Source organism: Chroicocephalus ridibundus, chromosome 8, assembly GCF_963924245.1.
Source record: "Chroicocephalus ridibundus chromosome 8, bChrRid1.1, whole genome shotgun sequence".
NCBI classification, from domain to species: Eukaryota; Metazoa; Chordata; class Aves; order Charadriiformes; family Laridae; genus Chroicocephalus; species Chroicocephalus ridibundus.
In genome coordinates this window covers 56,189,364-56,214,771 of record NC_086291.1, presented here as the reverse complement: position 1 = coordinate 56,214,771, position 25,408 = coordinate 56,189,364, and positions in this window count along the sequence as shown.

Here is a 25,408-nt window from a genome sequence, read left to right as displayed (position 1 = left end):
ACGTGCAGCAGGGGGTTCAGCCTCTCCTGGCAGCGGCTCCCGAGCTAACCTCACCTCTTACGTTAATAATATCAAGTTTTTCCTTCTCCAGCTGAGAGTGGGACTGGGATGAAATTCAGCTCTGGCCTGCGTGCCACTGGAGTCCTATTTTGAGAGCTCACATGAGACTCTCCTCTTAGAAGAATCAAAGTCTTCTCAGCCTCCAGCCATTGTTCACTTCACAGCAGGTGAAGGCGGTCTCTACAGCCCCTTGCTCGTCTTCCACGCAGCCCTTCGCAGTGCCGGTTCTCCGGAGGCTTAAGGGACGGCAAGGGGTGGGAGAAGGGAGGAGAGCAAAAGGGCGGCCTCTCTGCGGATGCTTTGAGAAGGTCCTCACAGTGTTGGCATCTTGACACTTAGCGGTCCTGTGTGCGTGAGCACCGCCATGAGGAATAAACAAAGCCTGCTCGAAGGGCTCGCTGGGGAATTCAGTGAACGGGTGACACGACTTTGTTTTAACACTAAGTTCCTGCAGCATCACTCCTGGATGAAAGAAAGTAAAAGCAGAAATGCTCAGCCCTGGGTCAGGAGCAGCTCTGTCCTTAGGGCTACGCTGTCACAGGGCTGTGTCCTGGTAATCCAAATGTGGAGGAAAATGGAAATTTAGAACAAAAGACCCAGGGCAGACCCACCCCCGCTCATGGGAAGGGTAAAGCAGCTGCCAGCCCCGGCCTCCAAACGCTGATTATTGCTACAACTTTCTAAAAGTCGGCGGTCACCAAGGAGATGGAGCAATGCGGCATCCCCTTTGCGACACAGCGTCTCTGCTGCAAGGGAGGCGTTTCAGGCTCCAGCCATGTTGGCTCTGCTGGCGGCTGTCAGGGGGAGCTCCTCCTGTTCGGGCAGCACGTGGAGACCGGGACCAAAGGCCGGGACCCACCGTGCCGTTGAAATGCCTTGGACATGCTCAGTGTCACTCTCCAATGACAGCTCTTCACCCAAGGAATGACAAGTTCCAGAGTGACAAGTAAAGTGGGCAAGAGAGGGGGTTTAGCATGGTCTCCTGATTAATTCCTCTGTAATTATTCCCCATCTGGGCATTGTCCAAAAATCTTTTTTTTTTTAATTACCTCTAATCCTGCTCTGTCTATGAGGTAGCAAACCAGCTGACTGCGCCTACAGGCACACAGTTAATGTCTAACGCCGTCTCTGAAGCCAAAATTCACCTCAGAGAACCCTTTCACAGCTCATTTCTTTATGGCAACCTGCTTCATGGCAAACGGGGTCAGAGCAGAACCTGCGCGGCAGAGGTCGGCTCCTCTTCGCCCTGATGAGGCCAAAGGCGACGTATTTACACAGTGACTCAGCAACAATTTCAGCGGAGATATTTATTAACCGCATTTTTGGGAGTGGCTGGTGATGTCAGAGGTCCTCGCAGTGTCACGAGCGGCACCGCGGCTGGGCACCGCCCGCGTCGCTGCCCTTTGGGCTCCTGCTCCTCCTCCTGCCTCTCCCGGGAGGTTCCCGTGTCGTCGGGTTTGCGCTTTCTGGCCCAGATATCGCAGAGGAACAATGGCAGAGATTTCTGCATCTTTTTTTTTATTATTATTTTTTTTTTAATGGTGCTAACTCCCCTACTGTGACTGGATCATAAAAATATTGGCAAGCTATCATTTAGTAGGACACCGATGAATTCACCCTCCGCCTAGTATTTTTGGAAATATTACCAGCTCAGCAGGGAATTCAGAATGAATAAGGGAAACGTATTGAAACATTCACAATACCTGGTAGATAAATAGGCCCTGCAAACCCAATCCAATTGGTTAATTACCTCTTTCCATTTTAGAAATGGCCTACGTAATAATCCATTCTTTTCATAATCCTATAAATCTATATTTTTTCTTTATAGAATTGTTATTATTGGGTCGACAGGAATTTAGCCATGGATTTTAAATAAAGAACAATCAGACCTAAATACAATTAAGTCCTAGGAAATGTAGCGATATCTTTCTTCTAAAACGCCAGTTTTATACACAACAAAATAAAAAAGTTTATTTTCAATCAGATGATGTCAGTGCAAAAATGCGAAGGAAAAAAAAAAGACCAAGAAAATATTTCAAAGGAAGTAGACCCCTGGGAAGATAAAAGTGCTGTATATTAGGAGAATGATAACAGGATTGGCACAAAATAGGAAATTATAAATATAGACCAGTGGTTCTCAGCCTCTTCTGTGCCATGACCACATACTTCAAGAGGGAAAAATTTGGGACTTTATCCACATAGCCATCAAGAAATAGAGGGTGGTCGCTTGCTCCCTGGGGACGGAGAACCACATACCCCACAGAGAGGACACTGCAGCAGAACCCCTTGGAAATCCAGGAGCAGCTCAGAACAACAGCTGCACGGCTTTTTGGAGGACTTAACTTGGTAATTTCTTAATCAAAAGCAATAATCTATCATCCAAGCTAAACTATTGTTGCTAAAAAATGTTAATACTAGAAAATGGGCCTCTAAGTTATTTAGATGTCTTGGGAAATGTTAATCTCGTATCTCAAGACCTGTTTTCCAAAGAGGCCTGGAAATCCGGGCTGCCTTGCTGAAAAGATGATCAGCAGCTGAGAACAGCCCAACTCTTCGTGCCGTGGCTCAGGTTTCAAAGTCAACGAGAACCAAGCTGCTGACTACCTGTGCCCCTCCAAATAATGTCATCAGTCACCTAAAGCAATTATGACCCTACACGCCAGTTATCACCAAAGCAACCTAGTCGTCCAAGTTTTATCTTAGTGGCATCTCATTTCCTTGCCTTGGCCTCATCCTGGCCTCAACGGCAGAGGCAGCTGTTGACCTGGGGGACCCTCTCCTTCCACTCGGGAAAGCGGCTGCAAGGACAGCTCGAGCTGGCAGTTCCTCTGCTGTTACTAGCCCGCTGACACAGGAGGAGGTTGACTTAGTCACCAGCGTAACAACAAATATATTTAGAGGAACTCGTATCCCCTGACCAAATGTTGAACTCATTGGGAAACTTGCCTGCTGCCTTTTGTTTAAGATGTGAATCGAGCGCTCGTTGCCAACACGTGTTCTTCTTTGTCCACCGTGACTCGTGGTTTCCCGTCGGTGCGCAGCCACATGCCTATTGGCAGGGCTGCGGCGCTGGTGGCTTCTTGGTTTTCCCTTCCTGCCTTTGGCTTTGCTCCAGGGGAAGGAGCAGAGGTTTACTGGAGAGTGTCACTGACACTAACATCCTCCTCTGACCACCTCAGCAGAGGGGAAGATGACCGTGAAACCACTCGGTAACTTATCTCCAGTTTCACTTCAGTTCTTCCCTCATGTATGCTCCTCTTGTTTCTTTCAGCAGATACGGAGGGGTTCAAGCTAGAAAGCTGAAGATGCCACGGGCTGGTTAACTTTAAAGGGGTTTGTGGCAGCATGTTCACCTAATACATAAGCCGTGTTCTCCTCAGTGGCCTTACCCAACTGACTAACATGTCCAGTGAACACAAGCCGCTGGGAAGGCACTCTACATACAGAAAAAGTAGATTTGCCTTTTGATTTCCGTGACGCAGAACTAATAACGTGTTTATCACTCAAACGTCGCAGCTGTCCTCCTATACAAGGGAAAGACCATGAATATGAAGCACACCTTCTTCCCCTACGAAGCTCTGTGAGCCAGTGCCACCTTTCCCCACTGATCTAGGTTGCTCTCTCCTTTTGGGGAAAGAAGGGGTTTGTCGTTTCAGCCAGGTTAGGAACCGAATCCCAAATCCCTTGCAAGCAAGAGATCTGCTGCAAAGACTGATGGTGCAGCCCTTGTGTCTGGCCATGCTGCAGGAAACGAATGGGACTGTCTCCATATGAGGCTTCTCAGAAGTGTCCCCAGCTTATCACCAGAGCATGGCATATAAGTGAGAACTTCAGCAAGGAAACAGAAAAGCTCATGGAAATGCCAGCAGGGCCCCCACCCCCACACACAAGACAAAAAGGACTTTCATGCACACAATGATTTTTTTCTTGCATCTGACTCAGAAGGCCAAGCACAGAGCAAATTGTCACCGTCTGGCCAGACTTGGGTGGGCTCTGTCTCCTCCCGAAGAGGGAAACGTTTCTTGAGGAACAGACCTTAACGGTGTGTCTAAGTGGTGGTTGAGTGAACGTGACTTGTGGACAGCTGGGGAGCAATTCAATGAGTGAGCAGGGAGAGCTGGTGAGAGCCAGAGCTTCTCCTTCGCCCATAACTTGCTTCAGGGAGACAGCATTGAACCAGATGTTTCTGTCACGTGGATCGTCATTGCTCCGAGGAACTCTCCTGGCATTTCTGCTTCCTCCTGCAGGCTGGCTATGCAGGGAGCACCGGGGCACCCTGCCCAAACACCACCCTGGAATGGGGCTTTCCTCCACCATTGCTTGTGAAAGTCTTCTCAGGCTGCCTGTGTTCTGCCAGGGGATGTTGGAGATCTGGGCCCTGACCTCTAGACTTCAAGCACCCCAGGACCTGCCATGTGAGGGTCTTCCCCTCGCCCTCTTTTCTTCCCCACTCCACTGCTCCGTCGTGTCTGTATCAACAGGGAGATGAAGGAGGCCACTGGAGGCCAGGGGACCACTTGCCCAACGGTGCTGCCTTCTGCTGCCAGAGCGGGGGAGGCGATATCTTACACCGCTTGGATGCAATTCACCCAAAGATGTCTGTCACGCTCCTGAAGCCAGCGGGGACTGCCGAAGAGAAGGCACTGCTGTCATCGATTCTTAAGGGGCATTCCTCCCTGGGATCCATGATATGGCTGGACAGGTTTTCTAATTTATGTCTAGTCAGAACCAGAAGAGAAACCTAAGCAAATATGAATAAATGATGGTCGGCACACTTAGCTGGCCTGTGGACTGTTAATGATTTTCTGTTGTTCTGTTATATTCATTCATCCATGATCCGTGCTTTTGTGTTACATAGAGCCTCCCTATTCCATGCTGCTGCAGAACCTCTCCGGTGGATTTATATAATTCATACCAGTAAAATTTTCATGTGTGCTAATACACGAGACAGCCAGAGAGAAGACAGTTAGTTTGCTTGGGGTGGGGGGAGGAAAAATACCATCGGCATCAGACTTAGACGTTTCACTTAATAGCTTTCCTGGAATATACCCATCTTGCCAATAAGAGATAGTAGCTTCAGCAAAGCCATCTCATTCACACAACATATGGGAGCGCGGAGCGTGGGGAAGACGAATCCTTAGAGCTACCTTTTGAAATGTAATCGGATCGCCTGGCTCGCTCAGCCGTGCTGCCTGGTACCGATTTAATAGCAGAAGAATGACATGCATCCCTGTATCTTTTTCCACTGCAGTAAATACTTTATCTGCAGCTACCAGTTTAGTCGCACCGCTCGCTGTACCCCGCTCCCCACAGGCAGCCCCCTGGCAGCTCCCAGCCGCCCCGACGCGGATCTGCCTCGGGAGCAACAGCCCCGGCATCAGCACTTGACGTCCCAGCAGCGGGTGGGGAGGGAGAAAACCCACGGGCTTCCAGTTCCTGCCTTCCCCCCCCCAGGAGAAACCTGGCCAGGACACAAAACTGGGGGACCCCGCACACAGAAAAGCAGCTGCCACGGGAGAGGCAGGGCTCTGGTCCCCCGCCACCTCCTCAGCTCCCGAACCCCGGGCTCTGCCCTCCTCCCTTCTCCTCCCTTGCGGTGACGCCAACTGCGGGGTCCCCTCTGCTCTGCTCCCTCCTTTCTCTTCAGGTCCCCCACTGCCCGCCATCGCCCTCCTCGCTTGCAGGGGTTTTTTGCCCTCTCCTGATCTCGCCCCTCTCTCTATCAGTTTTCTGCCCCTACACACATTTCCTTCTCTCTTTTCCACCATTATTTTTCCACCGTTATTTTTCCACCACTCTCCCCTTCTGCCTCGGCCATATCATCCTCTTCCAAACGCCCCCCCAAGGCATACATCCTCACGGGAGCTCTTGAGCAGGAGAGAACGACTGGGCTCACAAAACTTAACTAAAAGTCTGCGTATGCGCATCTTTCCTCCTTCTCCTTCCTCTCCCTTTCTCCTCTGCACACAGCAAGCTGTGGGGGAAGAGACGTGATTTCCCTGCTATCTGCATCGCACACCATTGTTCTCCTGAGCTGAGAACCTGCCCGGTGCTGTAGTAAAATCAAGTGGCTTAGGCAAGGGATACGGTGGATATATTTGCCTTGTTTCTTGGAAACCTGAAAGCCAAAAACCTGTTTAGTAGAAAATGGTTGGACATTTTTTGTGCTGGGAACTGGAGGAGGGAAGAACTTTCAGCCAAAAAAATATCAGTTTTCTAACAGAAAATGGAAATGTAACTAAAGTAGACACTAATAAAAATGTTTGACTAACAATCCAGTTTCCATCTTGATGGAAAATTTTCCAGCAGCCTTAACGCAGTATTTTGTATAACTGAAAATCAGTTTATAGCATTATGTTTATTCTCTGCGAGTTATTTACGTACAGAAAAGCAAATCTTTTGTGGCTGACTCTTGGTATGAAGGATTTTTCCAAGATTAGTCACTGTAGTCAGCCCTCCTGATTAAAAATATTCATTGGAAATCAGTAAAAGATCAACACATGAAATGTGAGGTCCTGATAGTTCATTAAACTTCTAGTAATTAATTCTTCCAGAATGTACGATTTTCCATGAGTAATAAAGCTTCATATCGTTGTTTCAAATTAATCAGGTCTCGTCCCACCCTCAACCCCCCAAAAATCTTGAGAAAATCTCATTTCACAGTTTCCCATAAAACCAGGTGCAAAACAGCTGCTTTGGGCATGGAAGGATTCCTGAAGCACTTCATTGGTATCAGTAGCCAGTGAAAAACCATGAAATCGAAGGGATTTTGATAGGTACATTCACAATCCTCCAAGAAGGTGCCATGGAGGATAGTATGGCTGAGCTAGTGTTTCCCACATTTGGAGGACGGACATTCACGCGGTCTAGTTTTCCAAACTCTGTGAAATTTTGCAGTAATGGCTTCACTCAGCGCTGCGTTATTGTTGAAAACCCCCTGAAAACGGTTTGCTCTGCGGGGGTGATATGGGTGACTGCACTGATAGCCCGAAGCTCGCTGAGACCATCCGCTGGAGAAAGGAACTTTCCAGTCTTTCTTTAATGGCCGTCACTAAGATAAATGGCTTTGGCTATTTCGTGTAGCGTTCGGAGGTTGTTGCTGCCTTCCCCGTACACCTTCCACTGAATCACTTGTTCACGTATGTTAACTGAGACCTTAGGTAACGGGGGGATTTTGCCTATAACTGCATCCAAAGCCAATTAAAGACAAAGTCTCTCCATAATTCGCCTTCTCCAGCAGTACTTTGATCCATCACAAGGTTTCCTTCCACTGATTACCTGCCTTACTATGAGCCTTGCTTTAAAATTGCTCTCTCCAGGCAGGTTCCACAGGAACTGTAATTTAATTTAGCAGAAGTATCAAGAGCTCGGTGGTTCAGCCCTAGAAACATTTCCCACCTATGCCCCCTTCTTCCTCCACCAAACTGAGCTCTGCGGCTCCACGGGAAGACCGTTTCAATGAACAAGTTTTCATCCACCTGGAGAACGGAGAGGGTGAGATCATGTAATGTAATAAAGCCTGTAAAATTACTCCTAAATCATTGAGGAAGCAAAAGAAGCAGCTGCGGGTTCCAGTTTGCTAGCTGTTGGGGTGGTGGTTTTTTTTATTAGAACTCGATTGAAGTACTTAGCGTTCAGCATTGACTGAAAAATATGCCATTCTTAACTACTGGTTAGGCATTTCATTCCCTGTGTATGGTATTTGAGGAAGACATAACGATACGTGCTTAGAAGAGTCAAAACAGTGGATCAAACGTTGATACTCGAAGAATGACAGCTCTTTTTCCAACCCTACCTTAAATGATTATTTTTAAAGAAGAACGCTGAGCAAATTACAATGGCTTTAAGAAGACAGGTCACCTCCTGGGACAAATTCTGACTCCACTGTATTGTGAAGGATGTTTCCCAGGGCTGGGGGGGAGATGGTCATTCTGGCTATAAGACTGATACCGGTGATATTCCTACTGTGAGGAAAGTATTCAATTTTCATCATTTGCTTAAAAAAGTACCATTTTGTTTTAACAAATGGGAACATAAATGAAAGATATTTCTGTGTGCTCTGCTTACATGAGTATTTCCCAGTGTTTTTATATCTCGGTTCTCTAAGGAATAATGTTTTCAATTTCCTTCAGTCTTGTACCGAAATGTAAAATAAGACCTCTGGGCTTAAGGACTCCATAAACGATCGTTCTTACTCGCTTTCTATTTAATTAGCATGAAGCAGATCATGTAATCATTCAGGGATAAATCCTGACCTCTCTGGAGGGAGAGGGGAGAAAAGAATAAAGGAATTTTCTTCTCTTGTCAATAGCAAACAAACAAATGCAGAAAATGTATGAGGGTGAGCTGGGGTTTACCGCTCTGTCGGGAAGCCAAGCTCTGAGCGGAGGGCAGGCTGGCCCGGGGCAGGATCTTACCAGCAGAGCTTGGAGAGGGCATTTAAAATGCCGCTCCCCGTGCTCCGTGCCGTTGCAAATCTTGCTCCTCAATAAACAAGAGTTTTCAACTGCTTCACAAGAGTCATTCACCTTCCACGTCCCACACTACCAGCATATTCCAAGTTGACTTTTGGTTCAGAAAGGCCACAGATGATGAAGAACCATTATATACCTGTGTCCATTGGCAAGAAGAAACCTTGGCCCAGGGCTCTCGGAACTGCTATTATTTATCGACACTTCTCACGGTTTTCCATTGAGAGCCCTACCTGTGGGAAAGCAAGCGGCAATGCTAACACAGCCCGTAATTGGCTAGAGACGCACAGCTGAGCTTTCAGGCTCACAGGCTCAGGAGACCGGAGCACAGGGGCTAAACCCAGGACATTTTCCATGAGCGTTTCCTCACACCCAAAGCCATCCAAAGCCCCAAAGGAGAGGACAAAATCAGTGACACGTGAGGCTTTCTTCACAGCTTGGGTTGGCCCTGAGCAGATGAGGTTGGAAAGAAGCTTTGAGATGCTGGGGTGTGTGGAAGGGATTACTTCAAATACTACTACTACACTGCTTAGGGACCGTTTGCTTTAGCCCTGGGTAGCCGGGCATCTCCGGATATGGCACGGGTTCAGCGCTAGCCGCAGAAAGGAGACTGTTCCTCAAAGTCTCTGCTTTTGCAAGAGCCGCATACTGGGTTTGGCCCGGGGATTTGTTGGACGTTATAAACCTGACCTGCTGTTCTCCTGAGCTCCAAATAGCTGCTTGTGCCCGAGGTAGGTACAAAGCCAGCCCGTGTGCTAGCACTCTGCGGTTATTTTTCCCTGGAGAGGCGACTACAGACTGGAGATGCAGCAATAAACATCCGAAGTGCCAGGAGAGATGGTCGACTAAAATGCATGAGGGTACGGACATAAATGAGTGGAACAAGCAGGTACTGGAGAAGCAAATTGGACACTTGGCTTCCAGTAGCTAATTTAAATGGGAAATGGGAGTTGTTCCAGGTATTCAGTAAACAGGCTTGCAAATTAGCTTCCCACAGTTTCCTTATGCCGCTGTACATGCATAAAGAACATGTACTGCGGTTCGTTGCTTTAACTCACTTGGCTTCCAAAATCACTGAATTTCTCCATTATTTTCAGTTACTTACAGAAACGTTTTCCTACCTGGTTGTGAGCAAAAAGGGTAGGAGACAACCGAAAGTGAGCGCTGGGCTGTTAATAACCAGCCAGCCAGCTTCTTTATTCGTGAAATATTTCTTGTGCCCGGTGTTACCAGGGGATACAAAACTGCTTTTCAGGAGCCGATATCGCCCTGTACGAGAGGGAGAGGCTCGGAACAGCTTCGTGTCTTCTCCTCCTGCTTTAATTCCATATGAATTAGCTGGAGGCCAGTTGAGGCCTCAGAGGAGGAGCGCAGAGGGAAGGGGACGGCTCGCCAGAGCTGAATGAGCTCCTGCTCACGGGGGAAAGGGGTCCAGAAGGATACCCGTCATTTAATAAGGGAAAAGATGGTGTAAACCAACCCTTTACTTCAGACTCCAATTTTAGCCCTAGATTAGCTTCAGTCCTTAACCCAACATTAATCTATATGACAAGAGATCTAACTGCCTGTGCTTGCCCTCAAAAATACCTGTTCTCTGGCTAAAGCCAGCGGTGAAGGTGGTGTTACTGAGCTCGTGATAGTCTTGGGCGAGCAGATACATGTCCCGTAAGCTTCAGCAAACAGCCCCTACCCTGACACGGGACGTAACACAGGAGCGGAGGAGCCCCCTTTCCCTTGCTTTCAAACTGGTCGGAGCCTGACATGTTTTAGCAATATAATGTCGAACGTATGGTCCTTGGCTGTTGAAGTACCAGCAAATGGGGCCAACGGAGCTCAGAGCAAGACACGGGAAGACCAGAACTACTCATAAGCCATTTTTGCTGGGAATATTCAATTTGCTACATTGTCCATTTCATTTAAATGCCAAAGGCAAAAAAGAAATCAGCATTTCCAGTTCTGCTCATTCCTTATATGGTGAAATGTTAGATAACTTGTGTTATTTATAACCTGCACATTTGGTATTTTTTTTAAAACGGGGGGAGGAGGAGGAGGACATAGTGGGCACGAAGACTATGGATTTTTTCCAGTCTAACTGAAGAATTAAGAATTAAACTGTGTCACGAGAGCAGTCAACTTTATACCTATGCCTCGTAGAAGGGCAAACCTGGAGTTGGGCCATTAAAATTGATGCGGTTTATGAGTTTAAAAAAGGGATGTTCAGGCATAGCACATAGAGCATGGTGAGAGGTAATGAACGCTGATCCTAAAGCTCTGAGCCATAAGGTGGTCTTTGGATGTTTGTATTTCAAGGCTTCCACATTTCCCAACTCGGTAACACTTCTAACAATACGAGAGGGGAAATGGGTTTGTGGACTTGCAGCGGTGGAAGATGTCTCACATGAGCTCCTGACCTTCTCCCTGCCACGGCCCTGCTGCAATTTCAACCACGTGCCGCGGCTCCTCCCCAGGTGAGGTGCTCTCCCCATCCCTCTTGTCGCTGCCGTCCGCGCTCTCCTGTGTCACCCAGTCATTTTGTTTTTTCAGCAGTGTCATTGTTCCCGTGCTAAACCCTGCCAAGCCACACTGAAAAGACCGCTTTCCCCCCGTGGTGGTTACGCACCCGCAGTGCGGAGCAGACCCGTACCCCGGCCCCAGGTTTCACCGGCATCACTCACCGGCCCCTCTTCCACCCCCTGAGCAGCTTTTATTTCAGCTGAGAAGTGAAGGTCACAGCGCTACCCCGCCGCTTGCCTCAGTGCCCTGGTCAGCCGGGTAACGGCATTTCTCTGCCATGTTCATGAACTGAACCGTTTTTTAAGATTGGGAAACGGGCAATTTCATTTCATTGAAACCACTTCAGGACAGATGACCTTTACCTCAACGCGTGTGGCACAAAGCTCTTCCAGGCACGCTGCAGGGCTACGCCACAGAAAGCTCAGAGGGCGCAGAGAGCTGCCCTACGTTGTCTTCCCAAAATGTCAGTTATTTTCCGCCTAACAGCATTTAACCTGGGAGAAACCTCTTTGCGTGCAACAGTCTTTGTCCTGACTCTTCGCTCAGCAACAGCAACGATGCACGGAGGATCACAGGTTATTTCTAAACTAATACTAAGCCTAAAGCAAAGGTAAGTAGGGCATGACATATGTGAATTTAAAGGCAGTCTTTAGCTGTGGTCAAGGATTGCTTGCAGATGTCGACTACCGATTTTTAAATTTTTTTTTTTTTTTGCCTTGTTCTGCCTCTTAGAATATTGTTTTCAATGTCCTCATTGTCTTAGTAGCGTTCCCTTCCCCCTGAATCCGGCGACATGCAAAAGGAATGACGGTAGATGTTACTTTTTCCTGCTCCGTGGCAGAGCGGAGTGTAGGGTTTCAGAGATTGTAAACTATTTCTTCTGCACTGAGAGATTGACTGCCTGGGTAGAGCCCATTAAATATAGCTATGCTGACAGTATCGCTTCGGAGAGTTCTGTGGGAAAAAATCTGTCTGCACTATGTTGGTACCTCCAGCCAGGCAGAGAGCTGCCTCGATAACTCCTTCAGATAATGGATAAAATGTGGAATGAATTCCATGCAGGATCAGCGCTCTGGTGATGTGAGAACCGGTTGCAAGGCGTACGACAGGATCCTCCTGTGGCTGTTGTTTTAAGCTTGGCAAATACCGTGGATTGTACATGCTGAAGTCAGGATATTATTAAAATAAACCCTCCAAAACTCCAGAGACTTAAGACACGATGCGGCTCCCTTTGAGCTCAGGTCCCCTTATCGCTGAGATATGTTGTATGCGAATGCAATTTATATGAAGTTCCTTGAGACTAGAACAGCCTGTTATTTCTGCCGTGCCCAGGAAAATCAGGAAAGGTATGTAGCAGTAATAAATCAATTATTTCTTACAAATTAGACCAAGATAGCATTGCCTAACAGCAGTCTTCCAGATGGTTGGGATGAAAGGTGGACTGGGCTGGAGGGGAAGGGAGGGTTTCTAGATAACCAGAATAAATGGGATACAGTTTAGCCGTAGAACTGAAAAGGTGCAGAGGAATGACACCTGTGTGCGAGGAAACAGATATTTGAGAGCTTAGGTTATGTCAGTGGGTTGGCAGAGCAGGTTTGAACAAAGACACTTCCTAGACATCATCAAGGAGGCGAATTCTTTACAGTGTTGAATCAGGAGTAACCACAGGGATAGGAAATGACAGATTAAATAAAACCGGGGACACTCCTAAATATTCGGGGCAAAATATCCTTTTCCCTAAGAGACAGGGACCAGCCAAGGGAGCAGCGGAGGGGCAGGCACCGACGCAGGCGGTAGGAGACCGGGGCGGTGGGAGGGCAGCCCCAGGCCAGCGGCTCCGCTCTGCAGAAATCAGCCGCCGGCCGCCTCCGAGGCTGCGTGTCCCAGTGGCCCGGACAAGGATGGAGGACTTGCACCCTCTCGCCTTGGGCTAATCGCCACTCTGCCGTTATGCAGGTGGTGGAAACCATTCCCTCGACACACGGGGAAGGCTGTGACGTGGCGTGTTTGTGCTCACACCCCCTCAAAAGCCACGGGATGCCTTCCAGCTGTGGCTGGGAGAGATCGGTCCAGCACTTCCTCAGACTGGGATGTTAAAAACAATAGTAATTACCAAAGAAAGGAAAAAAAAAACAGTTTGATCCTGCAAGTCTATTTCAACCGTAGCTCCCAGAAGCAGTAGAGTTTTCAACTCAGCAAAGCCCATAAGCAAAGAAACCTGATGCTAATTAGTTAGAAATTGACATTAACTCATTAATATATGTCTTTGGAAATATTTAAATATGAAATATATGGATACTAATATAGTATTATTATTACTTTCTAGTTCATCTCTTCCTAATCACGGGAGTAAACGCATTAACGTTACTGAAGGATATCTATGCATCGGTTCCCAAAAAGCAGCACAGTTTCCTGAGCAATCTGGATTGGCAGCGAAACTGGGGCCAGTGCATGAGTCCCTCGAGGGGGCAGAGGCTCAAAACCTGGCAAAGTCCCTGACTACCCACCACGGCTGGGCGAGGGGGAGTCCAAGTGACTGAACCAAGGCTGAGAGAGCTGGGGGGGTTCAGCCTGGAGGAGAGAAGGCTCCGGGGAGACCTTCCAGCCCCGGCCAGTCCCTAATGGGGCTCCAGGAAAGCTGGGAGGGACTCTGGAGCAGGGAGGGGAGCCATGGGACGAGGGGGAAGGGTTTTACACTGAAAGAGGGGAGATTTAGGTTAGGTATTAGGAAGAAACTCTTGGCTGTGAGGGTGGTGAGCCCCTGGCCCAGGTTGCCCAGAGAAGCTGTGGCTGCCCCATCCCTGGAGGGGTTCAAGGCCAGGTTGGACGGGGCTTGGAGCAACCTGGGCTGGTGGGAGGTGTCCCTGCCCAGGACAGGGGGTGCCACTGGGTGGGCTTTAAGGTCCCTTCCAGCCCAAACCATTCTGGGATTCGATGAGTCTGGCCTGTGAGGCAGTTTCATGCAGTCCTCGTGGCAAGCCCAGTGGACAAGGTATTTGTCAGCGAGGACGCAGAGGGTCTGGTGAAGCCCTGCACAGATGCCGGGCCACCGCTGAACATCTGGCTGGGAGTAAGAGCGGCTCTGGAGTGTAGGAAAGCTGACTGTGATAAACCAAATAATCCCTGCTAACTCTCTGCGTAACAGGCCAACATGACTCTCCCTGATAAGTCCAAGAGGGAATTAGTCACACAGACAATTTGGGATGAACCTGAAGGAACAGCTTTTCACTCCATGGGAAGCAAGAAACACTCAACATCATTTTGGTCCTACACCTAAAATACCGGTGAAGCGATATATGTTTTACCAGAGGCATTTTTTTCCAGTGTCTCTCAAACGCCTGCTGCTTTCCCAGCACTCCTGAGACCATTCTTCAGCATAATTCTTCCTCCCGTCACTGGGTCTGCTCAGGTCTGGTTGCTCTTGGGCAGCTGCTGAGAGCAGGGGGTGCAGAGGGTCTGCAGCTCTTGGGGACGCACTCTGAAGGAACAGGGCACAGACAGACCGATGTCCCTTCTACCTGCTGCAGATTCTGGACTGAATTTCATCCTGGTGCAAGGTGGAATAGCCCCACGTCCTGCTATAATTTAATCGCAGTCCCCCCACCACTCCTCCAGGGTGATGTGAAGATCAAAACCAGCTGAGGGCTCTCACCAGGCACTCGGGTCTCGCTCTGCACTTTGCATACGCTCTGCATCAGTCCCATCATCCTCATCAAAATGTCTGTTTTTCTCTTTTCAAAGAGCGAAAACACCCACTATCTGCTATATTTGGATGCTGGACATCTGAAAAAAGAATCACCCATGAAAACAGCCTGGATGAACCTGCTGAATGGCAAACCCCTGCCAGCTAGACTGAACGGTTCTTCTCTCCGAGATGTTTTTGCCATTTTCTCCTCTGACAGCAATAGAAAAGGATGGGGGAAGAGCTGGTTTCTTGTCTCATGCACGCACACAGCAGCAGCAGCTTTGTTAAGTCCAAAGAACAGAATCTCTTTTCCCAGTAACGATGCAATAATTAACAATCCAAATCCTACATGTAATACTCAGAGCTGGCAGGCAGGAAAATTATTTCTCAGTCGTTTTTCTTGTTCTTAAAACTTGTGAATTCAACAAAAGCAATTCAGATGTTATTGCAAGGGAGTAACTATGGAACCTCCCTACCCCAGAGTCCAGAAATTTCAGGGACAGAAATATTTAACGCAGATAGAGTGAAACAGAAACATGAATCTCCTTGAGAACAAGGCAAGGAAAGCCAGAGAGCAAGGCGAGAGGACAAGGGATTGTTCTGAGGTCGCCTTGGTAAGCGAAGAGGGTGGGTGGTGCAAGATAAAATCAGGAATTTGACTTCTCGGGACAGATGGATTTGAAAAAGAAAAAAAAAAAATCTACAGGCCAAACTAAAAATGGTTATCACGGTAAAGTTATGGGCTGTTTCAGGCTGCCAAAACAAACAGCTTGCATCCCAAAGCAGTAAAGGTTACACGCATGGAAAATGGAGCTATCCCTGAGGACTAACTAATATACTGCAATTATTATTATAATTTTTTTCAGAGACCTTTGAGAAAACCAGGGCAATACCTAGTCTGACTGCATCTACAAAAGTCTTCAGAAGAGATGTTCCAGCCTAGAATTTTTTTCACATTCCTAGCTTGGCTAAAATCAGTTAATGCTGTTTGAGCAGTGAAGGCAGCATTACTTCAGGAATTAACAAGAACTGCTTGGGGTTACTGATATACTAAAAATGCTGTGAATTTCAATAAGTTATTTCTTAATACAGCTTGAGCCACTTCTGCAGGAGATATACCCAAGTAAAACGCAATCAGTTCTGGAATTTCAGCTGAGTACGGGTACTACAGGGGAAAAAAAAGTCCACAGTTCTGCCCAGGTTGTATCAATCTCCCTTATCTGCTGGTTTGGTAAGGCTGCGAGGTGTTCTGAGAGGCATGGTCTCCAGCCTTGCTCTCACGCCTACGGCAGCCTTTCTGCAGAGTTTACTGCGGATTAGTTCTATTATTATAGAGTTATACTAGTTATTATACAATAACATTGCTTCTTTTTGGAGCAACCTGCACGGCTGTAAGAGAGTGTAAATTCCCCCACGTCCCATTTTCCTTCGAGGAGAGTTGTAGCCTAACGGCTAGAGGAAAGGACGGGACACTGGGATCTCCTGCGCTTCGTTCCCAGCTCTGCAAACTATTTAGGGACGGCTTCTCTTTCACGGAAATCGATGAAACTGTACTGAACTTTCCTGGGAACACGATAAAATCCTTAATCTCGCTCTGCCTTCCTGCCCTGTCCTGCAAGATAGCAGGCACGCTGCCTCGGCCCGGCCAGCAGCGCCCTGGGTGGGTGCCGGACGGGTGCAGAGCCCCCTCCCCGAGCCCCTGCCGGCGCTGGGCCCTGGGTGGGTGCCGGATGGGTGCAGAGCCCCCTCCCCGAGCCCCTGCCAAGTGCTCCGCCGTGTCCAGAGCCTGGAACGAGTGGGGGGCGAGTATGTTCATCCACCTCCAAAGGATGTTTCAAACATTAAGTAAGAGGATTCCTGGAGACTGGGCACAGGATGCAACAGAGTGAGATTATCATTTCTATCCCTATTCTTAATACTATTAATGGAAATAGATGATAGAGTATCTCTATCTCTACGTATACAAGGTCTCTCCCATCCTGTCAAGGCAGAGCATTATCTGGTAAAAAAGCGGTGGTTTCAGGTTTGAGGAGGGGGAAGAAGAAAAAGGAAAAGGTGTTTATAACACATTAAACAGATACTGTTTGGAGGTTTACACTATCACTCTCCCAGGGGAAGCCAGAGCCTACCTACAGGGTGCGTAGGGTTAGTTCCTCATTCCTTCTTTCTTTTTTTTTTCAAAAACTTCTGTTGAAATCACTGAGTGTGAAGCATGCCTTGCCCCGGGGGAACATATTGCTGAGCTGTTACTCACACTATAAAAGGGTGCCACTTCTCGCTCCTGCCTTTCCTGGAGGCCCCGTTTTGAGGTGAGGAAAGGGCTGACTGGGCAAAGCGCCGGAGCCCGGGCACACCGAGGGTGCTCGGGGGGCTCAGCCCTGGCCCCCCGCTCTGGGGAGCTTATCCTGGTTGGGAGTGCTCCAGCCCGGGATCACGGTGGGCTTCCAGATCCCACTCTGGAGGTTTGGTGTATCTCCTAAAGTTGTTCTAGCCTGGAAGCTGGGGTCGGCTTGAGAAAGAGCTTTCCTTGGGGGGAAGAGTCTCCTGTGAAAGACACTGGCTTCTCTCTACTGAATGACTGGCTTTAGGCAGGTTGGGGATTAGGAGGGAGTAAAAAAGGGGGCGTCCTCTGAAACCTAAAGCTAAAATCCCCCACTCTGCTCCAGGGTACTCTGCCCCTCTTTTCCCTCGGTGTGTGCCAGAGGTTGACCCACGTCTGAGACCGACGCAGGGTCACGTCCATGCCCCGGTGTCGGCGATCTCGGGCGCTTTCCCCTTCCCCGTCAGTGCAGCACGGAGCCGAGGCACAGCACAGGCCTCAGGGCTGCAAGGAAAAACAGAAATTCTTCACAGTTTATAAACTTTACTGTGTTCATACATCCCCATGAACCTGCAGCCTTCCAGCTCCCAAACAGACCGCGACGCAAGCTATGTGAATGAGGAGAAAACCATCAATGTAGTTAGCAACCTACCATGAAATCCACCGATTAAATTACTGGATAAATATTTGAGTGGATCTAGCTGACAGGTATGTCATGCATGTAGTCTTAAAATAGGAAGGTAATGGGAAATGAGGGAGAAATGAGCCAAGGAACAGGAACGGGAATGTGATTTCTGGTAATACTGCTCATGTTCATCAGTACCTTTTTAGCAACATAAAGGACGTGTGCGGTGAAACCGAGAGCAAGGCACCGCCGTTAAAATAAACTGAGAGAAACTGCAGCTATGAAGAAACAGAGCGTTAAGCAGCGGTTCTCCGGGAATAAGGCTGGTGAATGAATTTATGGGGATTTACGTCGGCTGAAGCTGGCACAGGTAGTTTTTAACATGCTCGCAAGAAGCAGACGTAGGTATTTCCAGTAAAGCTGCGGTGGGTGCGGGCTCATGGAGAGGGAGGATGCTCGCACCGGGCTCTGATGGATGGTCCTGGGCTTGGCCCCGCGCTGGCTCCTCTACCTGCCATGGCCACGAGGGGCCGTTCCCTCCGCAGGGTCTCCTGTTTGATTTAAAAGATGAAAGGAAGAGGTCATCCTGTTGCACAAATGCATGGGGCCAGCTCAGGGCGGCTCAGGGCTCTGCTCATGAGCTGTGGAACAAGCACAGGCGCGGCTGCGGGCAACGGCAGGGTTAGGCACCACCACGTCCACCAGGTCAACCCCCTGAAGGTCTCTACGGACGGGCCGACCACGCTCGTGTCAGTCAGGGTAAACAGTCTGGAAAGTAATTGCTTTAAAACACATCTAATTCGCTTTTGACCGATTTTGCAAATGTTTCCTCTTTCCTCAATGCGGCATTGACTGGCCCCGCGGCCCGCTTGGCGTTGGCCCGGGCGGTGCGTGCAGTCGCTCTGCTCCTTGATGTCACCTCATCAAAGAGCAGCTGAAAATGGTATTTCCAGCCAGACGGTTTTCAAGAGTGGCCGGTGAACTCGCTCTGCCCTGTGCCCTCCGACTCGCGATTAGTTAGGTTTCCTGTATGTCAATTCAGCTACAGATCGGTGATAAATTTAAGATTGTGACTTGCTGACCAAAAAAAAAAAAAAAAAAAAGATAATAAAATCATGACGGGCTATTTTTGGTTTCAAAAGAAACTCCTCTCGCTCTAGGTCTTTTCAAGCCCTCACCTTCGTGTACAGCTGCGGCGGTTAAGGAAAACAGGATGCAGGGTCGTAGCGTTGGAGGAACGGAGCGTAAATCAAAGGAGACAGGCTGGTCCCTGTGTGCTGCCTGGGCTCGACCGCAGCCTTTGAGTAAGGTGAGCAGTTGTCGCTTGCTGGGGACTCTCCCAGTGACAGCGCTGCCCAGCTGCCAGGCGTTTATACTGGGCCATAGCCGGGTCTCGCTTTTTCCTCCCACTGTGTCACCTCCTTCCCGTGTGCTGACAAGTGATTTAGACGGCCTGCCCTGCTGGCCCTGCATTTGAAATGTAAATCAAACACATGGGACATAAAGCTGGGTTTCAAAGTTGACTATTAACGAGGGCGGAAGGGGCGGCGTAGCAAAAACAAACAGTTCCAAGTTCAAGTCTGAAACCATAAGAGCAGGCTGGAAAGCCTTCCTCCTCTTCCATCGCCAGCCAACGTGAGGGTGAGCACTTTCCCCAGGGCAGAACATATTTAGTGGTTCCCTGATTTCCTAACCCAGGTGCTCGGACTCCAAATCAAGGCTGACAACCGACTTCAAAGGGAGGAGGACGCTGGGGTGCTGGGGCTGGCCTCGCGCATTAGTATGCAGTGGCTTTAGTCAAGGGTTTCTTGCAGTTCTTCGTGTCCTGAAAGCTTTTGACGTTGAGCTCTGCGGTGTGCTTGGGCCAATACGTAACACCCCAGAATGCTAAATTAACCCATCTCTGGTATGGAAAATCTGGTGTTTAAAAGTAGTGTTTACTCAGCTTCCCCCAGGAGAGTTAATGACCAACCCAACCTCGTAAGACGTCGGAGTCTCCCAAACCTGGAGGCCCCCCTCTGCTGTCCTAATGCTTTCAAAACCAGTGGAAGTCTTGCCCAAGAAAATATTGGAGGCCCAAAGCAAATCTGGATGAACATGGGTTTTATCAAGTAGGTACGTACCTCTACCATCACAAAACATAGTTTAATATTTCTTCACCCATCACCCCAAATAGTTCTGGGAGGAAAAAAAACCCAGCTAATCCTATTTTCTTTGATGTAATTGCTAGCATGACTTAGGTAATTTGTCTTCGATAATTCTATCATGACATCCCCATCATTAAGGTCTCACTTGGATATCAGAGACGTGAGCAACTGGCAATATGGAGAGGTTTGAGTGAGTTCCGCTAAGCCCAGCCATTCGGGTATGCAGCAGTCTCCTGGGCTTGGCCAGGTGAGCAGCAAATCCTGCCTGGATACGGAGCGAGATTTCATAGAATCACAGAATAGTTTGGGTGGGAAGGGACCTTTAAAGGCCATCTAATCCAACCCCCTGCCATGAGCAGGGACATCTTCAACTAGATCTGGTTGCTCAGAGCCCCGTCCAACCTGACCTGGGATGTTTCCAGGGATGGGGCATCTACCGCTTCTCTGGGTGACCTGGGCCAGTGTCTCACCTGCGTTTCATTGCTCTCAAGGACAACGTGAGAGTGAGAAGTGCCATCCTCCAGTGAGTAGCAGTGGTCCCAGCAGCGCTGGGCACCAAGCTGGCCGAGCTGGGGGTGGCTCGAGCCTTCAGACACCGTACTCTGATAAATGGGGCATGGACCCTGGTAGGCAGGGTGGTGTCCTGGCACTCCAGGGAGCACCTCTGACTGTCAGCCAGGGCAACCTCGGACACATCATCGCATCTTTCTGCACCTCAGCTCCCCTGTTTGAGGCATGGCAACACCTACTGCTTCTGAAAAATTGGTTTTGGGGAGAGAAGCAAGGCTGTGGCGCTGCTGAGTGATGTTTCCCCATGGGCTCAGTGCTGTATTTCTGTCCACAGCACTGGGAAGGGCTCCGTGTGTGTGTGTAGGTGTAGGTGTGGGTGTAGGCGTAGGCGTAGGTGTAGGTGCATGCACGGGGAGTTTCTCCATCTCCCCAGGGATCAGCTCCACCCCGGTGCTCTCTGAAGGCAGAAAGCACTGAGTGCAATTTCCCGTGAGCCGCTAACCAACATATCTGTTAATAACATTCCTTTGCTGATAGCTTGGACCGTTTTCAAACAGGCTTTGTCGTGTCCTCCAACATGGGAAAGCATTGTCCGAAACCATATAGGATTATAATTACGTGGTGGTCTTCCTGCAAATAACGCGTGGTTCCAGCGAACTGCTCTGCTCCTCATTAGGCTGCGTCGCAGAGCAAGTTGAAGCCAATTTACTGGAATAGCAGCGAGGATATCATTGCATGATCTTCATTTCCATTAAACAACTGGATCTAACTCGCTTTTATTTTTAGGCTAACCATGCTGAGCTTTAAAATTGCCTTGATTTTAATGTCGCTTTTAAATGATTTGTCGTGGCTGATTGTTTTGCACGTGGAAGTTGCTACTAGCCGGTTAGGGAAAAAAATCCACCGTTGCTTCTTCTATCGCTTAGGAAATTGCAGTCCTCAATCTGAAGCTTGAAAAGCGTGTTGCCATGGAAATGATGCTTACGCTGTCGTAAATAAAAGTATTCTAGGGTCATCAGGGTCTGCGGCATAAACAGGGGCACAAATACCGCCTGGAAAAGCGCCAGAGCGCTTTAAACATATAGGAAAATAATTTTAATGGTATTTCACTTTCAGTGCTATCGGCAGAAGGACTGATGAAGGTTAACGTGTAGCTGTAACCTTGGCGTGAAAACAAAGCAGAACCAGTCTTAGCTATTGGTATTAGTAACAGAGTAGAGAAAACAGTACCCCGGCCCTCCCGACCAGTATTTCGCTGCTCCATCGTATCAGTGTTCCTCCCCCACTGTATTTCTCACACATTCAACAGTGAAACCTGATTGTGCGTTCACTCAGGGGCAGTTTTATGGAATTCACGAGCACAGCACACGGGAGCTTAGGAAAACCCCTTGACGTTATAAAATGCTGTATCGTGGACTACCCGCTCGTGCCGTGAATCCTCCCTGACTCCCCAGCCCCATCCCAGCCGCAGCCCAGGAGCAGCCGCGGGAAATGGGCCTTTCCTTGGAGGGGAAACGCTTTTGAGCCAGGGCTGGGCCGCGGGAAGGAGCCCCCGTGCCCTCCCCTGCCCCTCCGCAGGGGCCAGGGACACATCTCCCCCCCGAGCAGAGGCAGCACCGGCACCGCTGCGAAGGAGAAACAGAGGGACCAGTGAGGGAGAGGGCTGGGGATGCGCCGCTTCGTGTGGATTTTCGGGAGGAAAGCAGGCGGTTACTGTTGCTGGTGGGTTCTTAATTGTTCAATGGACTGCTCAATGGCATTAAATGGGCCATACCCTGAAGCTGCCTTGGGCAGTATCAGATCAAGGAGACGTGCTTTTCTCTCTGTGTTTTTAATACCCGCACAAGCATTTCGAGCACAGGCAGTCACTTTAAATAAAACTACAGAGATTGCAAATGCCACGGCTTGCTTATTTACTTACTGTCTCTTAGCCTGCCCAAAATGTGGAAATAATGTTTCCAGAGATACTGGAATTCGTGTGCCTGTTGAGGATCCTGGCTGCTGTCCTGGATGATATTGCATATTCAAGGGATGATTCACCCGCTCCGGAGCGGGAGGAAGGGCCGTACCAGCTGTACCACCTCTCCTGCGCTGACTGACAGCCTGGCGGCGACTCCTCAAGGCAGCCTCCTGCCTCCAGGTTACGCCAGCAATTACGAAAGGGAAGTGAAATGGAGGGATGGTTGGTTCACCACGGGGAGAGAAAACAAAAGAGAGTGGGACAGGTGATGCCAAGCCAGACTGACAGCGACATTTCCATTCGTCTCAGCCCCAAACGTGCAGGCAGGATTCTGCATTTCTTTCGCATGTACGTCAACAACGTCCTTTGCCACCTGCACGGGAGGACGCAAGAGGCAGCAGCTCCGCTCCCAGGGCTTCGCCACCCCACTCCTGCCGAAGGCTGGTAAAGCCCACAGCCAGCAGCCCTCCGTTACAGACGAGGGAGACCCGACCCCAATACCCCTGACTGCTCCGTAAAGTGACTTAAAATTTCAAGAAATGGGGTTTCCCTCTTGCACTCCCATTGTTAAAAGATTTTCATCCCCGCTGGGGCAGAAACTGCGGGACACGGGGCTGGTACCACGCGCATTACACACCTCGACGTGGATCTATCGCAGAGGGGCGGCCGAGGTTGACGGCTCCCAGCTGGCTGGGGGCTCCCTCGCCTCCCTCCGCGGCTCCTCGGGGGGGAACGGGGTGGAAAAAATGGGCTCAAAGGTTGCCCAGAATGACCAAGAGAGAAAAAATTCCTCCTGCCACTCCTGTGCTAATCAAAGGGGTGTGGAGAGGAAGTTTCAATCTCTCGTGTCTCATGCTGCCAAACATAAAATATATATATATATATATATATATAAATTACACAGGAAATTTCTACATTAAGGAAGAAGCCTCCATGCTATCAAAATCAGTCTTGAAATTAATCTCGCCTGTGGTATATGGAAACTGAGCCAGATCGTCCAAGCTTCCTTAAAACGTCTTTCAAACACACCTAATCTGTTCACTCCGGGCTTTTACTGCCGGCGGTACCTGGGACTTCGCCTCCGAGATTTCCTACAGTTTGTGATCTGAGCAGGTCAAAGTTTCCAAAGGTGGGGAGAAGAGTGTTGATCCCTTCCCCGCCTGTGCCGCAGGTATGTGCCTCCGAGCTACTAATTTAGAACCAATGAATCAGAAATAAGTAACATAAAAACCCGTCTACCATTTGTGTTTACAGAGCACCTCCTCCAAGCAGACAAAAGCATGTGTCAACAGGGAAACTGCCATGTCGAGCTTGCGTGGCAAGCGGCTCAGCGTATTTAAACAGCTTTTCAAGGATGTTAACGTGTTGCCAGGGAAGCAAGAGCCCGCTGGGGTGTAGGTGCCCTCCCGCCCCGCCACCCGCCGGCAGCACAAGGGGCAAATGGAGCTGCCCCTGCCCTCGCAGCTTTTCCTTCGCATCTTTGCAGCTTAAAAAAGGCAGCTCTTCCAGCGGCTGATTAATGGTCCTTCTGCAGAAACTGCATTTTGCACATATTTAAAAATCTTGGGCTAGATAACACTTTGACCTAAAATAGAATAGGTTCCTTTTATTATTTTCTTTTCTGATAGTGCCTGACATCTGTAAGTTTTAATACATTATTTTTGAAAAGAGCCTTTTCTAATTTGCAGAACGAAGGTGTGGCTCTGTGTGCGTGTAACACCCCCTGCACGCACGTGGGTGCTCTCGGCACATCGCTAGACCGGCTCTGGGACATGGGGACACATCTCAGACCACCAGGACACGTCTCAGACCGCCAGGAGAGACACCCCAGGCTGGCATCAAGAGGACCTCCCCGGGCTGTGGAATATGCCCAGCGCAGTTCCGTCTCCCCTGGGGGACATCAGAGCCATCCCCGGCCCCTGAACCCTTCCCACGTTTCCTCTGTCCCCCGAGCTCTCCGTGTGTGTGAGCCCAGCCGCGGTTATATTAAGCCCATCGCTCAAAGGACCAGAAACGATGGCTCCCATGGGCACATGGCAACTACAGGACAGGAAGAGTGAAAACTTCAGGGAACAAGCGGCACTGTAATATATCATACCTACCCGGAGCGTATCTACCCATGTACCCGCTCTATAAACACACCCGTTTCTCCATGTGGGTGATATATATTTATACATAGCAGTCCCAAAATAGCAGTAAGTTTTTATTAGCCCCATTTACAGATGGGGTAACGATGACAGACAAAGTGCTGTGTTCCCTCCGGGCTGCTCTTTCCCAGGAGGGGAGAGTTTGGGTCTTCTCTCTCTCGGAAAGGGAAGGGGGCAGTTGAGCTTTCCCAAAGCCCAGGCAGCGCCTTGGTGCGAGCGTCCTGCTCAGTTCTCGCTTTGAATCACGCTGGCAAATAAACATGAAAGTGAAAACGGCATTGTGAGATAGTTATGCAAGAGCGGGCGGATCCCGGGACCGAGCCATTGTTCCAAACGTTTAATTAACATTATGAAAGCTGATTAAAGGAAAATCTTTAACCTCCAGGGAAATCCCATTTTCCCTCACTTCCCATACCTCTGCAATTTTCACAATGTAAGAAGGAAAGTGTTATTTCAAGGCGTGATTCATATCAGCTACAACCTGATCTTTGCCACAGCCATGTCCTGCAGCTTGAATAATCCCTCGCAGTGACACCAGACGGGGACGCTTCTGAGGCAGCACTTTTTCCCCCGTTATACCGTGACCTGAATTGCCATCACAATTTCTAGACTTTGTGTCACCCTGGCACGACGACAAGCGCTCACCCACGCTCCAGAACTAGAAGTTAGTTGGCGAGGGCAGCGATAGCTTCCCAGACGCAGCATCCCAGATACAAAGTGCGAATGACACGCCACGGCCCGCTTTTGTGAGTGCGGGGGCCGTTTGCTTTGGCCACTGCACCGAGTCCCTCTGAAGGCAGGAGACAGAGGCTCCGTCCCCTGCGACTCCCCATCGGACCCCGAGCAATCGCTCACCCTGCCTCGGCTCTCGGAGGGGGGGACACAGGCAGCGTCACCTCCCTCGGGGGGCACTGAGAACGTTCGTGGATATAACCAGGCACCGGAGATGTTTAGGCAGAAAGTGCTGCT